Consider the following 2,853-nt stretch of genomic DNA (forward strand, 5'->3'; position numbering starts at 1 on the left):
TGTACTACTGTATTCCCAGTTGTTGTTGTATGTACAACAAGGTGCCAAAGGTCAAGTTCCGTGAGGTTTTGTTTCGAGTAATTCCTATATTAATGGATATCAAAGTAAATAAAAAGGCCTGTTGAAACAGCAGGGTCCTGTGGAAATATATCTATCGTACTTGCATTTCCATTAGCAAGGTCGGTATTTCAGTGAAAGTCAGTTGATCTAAACATTTGAGGAAGTAGCTTCCTTTAATACACTGTGAAAAGTGAATGAGTGTTTGGAGTGTCAGACAACTGTCAAAACACTTGCTTTATTTACTTCCATTTCCATTAACTAAGTCTTTTTATGCAAACAAACAGAAAACCCACTTGAAAAAAGGTAATAAATCACTCCAACCTAATCGCACTCAAATCATATATCATCAAAGCATGCGATAGCCATGCTACTGAAATAATGTATGTTTAAAAAGAGAGACAGAGGGGACTCTTTGATTTATTGTAATTTTAAAAATAATAATAATAATAAAGGATTTAAAAGTGCGCAACCAGGGAATTTGAAAAACAAAGCAAAATAAATCTTGTGTGAAAGCCAACGAGAGGCTGGTGAGGAATGATGAAAAGGAAAACTCAGACCCAAACTTTCAAGTTGGTTATTGACTATACTTTAGATTTGTATCCCAAAGGAGAACGCCAGAGGAGTGAGGTTGCTCACTCAAGGAAAAAAAAAAAATCAATACACTAATACTGTTTCTAGTTGTGCATACTTTTGCCCCCTTCAGGATTTTTTTTTTAACGTGGCAGGTGCATTCTGTTGACTGAAAGCATTTGAAGTCCAAGGTCTGCTGCCTCGCTAGAAATTTTTCTGCCCACAACCCAGTGACCTCCTTAACAAAACAGTGACATTTGGTCAGTTTTATTAGCAGATGATCTTTTGTTCGCATGTGAAAAGGTCTTGTACTTGGAAGTCAGTGGCAGCCTGTGCTGCTGTTCTCAAACTATCCAGCCTGCTTTGTGATGGTCAAACAGAGATAAAAAGGAGTTCAAGACAAGCCTTGTGTGAATAAAATCAGCCATAGAATCTAGGCAAATCAGTTAAGTCAAAAGTTTGTTCCCCATTCAGCTGAAAGACAGCAGCCATGTTTTCCCATATACATTCTGCCCTTGAGGCCATCAAAGGACAAATTGCAATATTTTTTCATACAACACGCAGTTCCTTGTTTAAATATATAAAATAGTGGGGGGGAGGTTTGGCAGTGTGGATGAAAGCACGGTATGAACTCTGTAATCCTCTCACTTGCTTTACCATGGCTACTATCTAAACCAGGACATGTATTGTCTACCTCCCTATAGAATTCAGAGGGCTCTCAGAAACAGGAAAGTCTAAATGCATTTGCAGACCACTGAGAAGTCTTTTGACTGTTAATGTCCTTGGCTTTCAAGATTAACATTAAACTGCATTTAACCTTTTTCTACCTCATAATTTACTTCCATCCATCTGTTTTTCTCTCAGATAAGAAGGTACCTTCATCCCACGCAAACAGGCTATTCATTTTAGTGAAAGAAAAAGACTTCTGTTCCATTTTACCCTTTTTCTCTAAATTAATTTGTTGGTGTCACCCTCATTTTAGTCCTTTGTCCTACATTAGAAAGGAAATTCATTCATTGTTACTACTGTAAAAGCTGTACAATCTATACTTTCAAGAAAAATACATATAGGGTGCGTCTACATGTCGCCCTACAGCAAAGCTGTTACTATGCTGTGCTTTAGTACTAAAGCATGGCACATTAACCACCTATACTACGCCATGCACACTGTACACAGTTAGTTTTGCTACTACTACAGTGCACAGTTGCTGCTACTTCACCATAGCAGCGCACTAAAATGGGAGAGCATGCCACTATGGCGAAGTAGCAGCTGATCACATGTAGACTCATGTGATTGCTATACCGCCATGATGCGTCATACGGTGCTGTAGCATGTCATGAGACTTTACTCGTTCTGAACCATGTCTCTTTATACTCATTATACATAAGGATCAGATATTGCAGAGAGGTGGAGCAATATAGTTATCTAAATAGCTTTGATTTGTATTTGGTCCAAAATTAGAGCAGTTTTGCTGCATCTCATAATGTTATCATCTAGACTGGATGTGGGGGACAATTTTTCAGTTACAGAATGAACACTTGCACAATGCACATGTATAAGCAAGCATAGAAAATCAGTACCTGAATACGGCAAAGAAACTATTTTAATTGCACATGGCTACTTGAATACACAGGTACCCATTTGTGCACCTAGGTGCAGAACTTTGGGAAAACTATCTTTGAACTGTTATCCTAGCTTCCTATATTCTGATCACGTTTCAAAACCCCTTTGTAGTCAAACATGAAAGGGAGGCAACATATGCCAAAATGATCATCTGTTTACCCTCTGATCCCATTGGTTTACCAAACAGAAAAAGTCCACATCTTAAATGGAAAACACCTTTGTGTTATAAGCATGATTCGTTTAGTGATATATTTTATTGAAGCAACTACCAAACTTTCTCACATATAACATACCCTGGCATAAAATATGGATCTTGTTTTGAAAGGCCAGAACTATATTTCTTGAATATAATGCACACTGAAATGTCTAGTACCTGTTTTTTGGTGGGAAAGAACATGTTGTATTCAAGATAATATGGTATACAGTTGAAAGAGATAGCAGAAGACAGGGAAGGGTGGCACCTTAAAGACTAACTCATTCATAAAGGCACAAGTTTCGGAGAGTAAAGCCTACTTTATCAGATGCTCTGAATAGACTTGAAGAGAATGGGGGTACTACATAGAAAGGAATAAAGTAATTTAAATACAAGGGGTAGGGAAA

Source organism: Alligator sinensis, unplaced genomic scaffold (genome assembly GCF_000455745.1).
Source record: "Alligator sinensis unplaced genomic scaffold, ASM45574v1 scaffold1197_1, whole genome shotgun sequence".
Taxonomy (NCBI): Eukaryota; Metazoa; Chordata; order Crocodylia; family Alligatoridae; genus Alligator; species Alligator sinensis.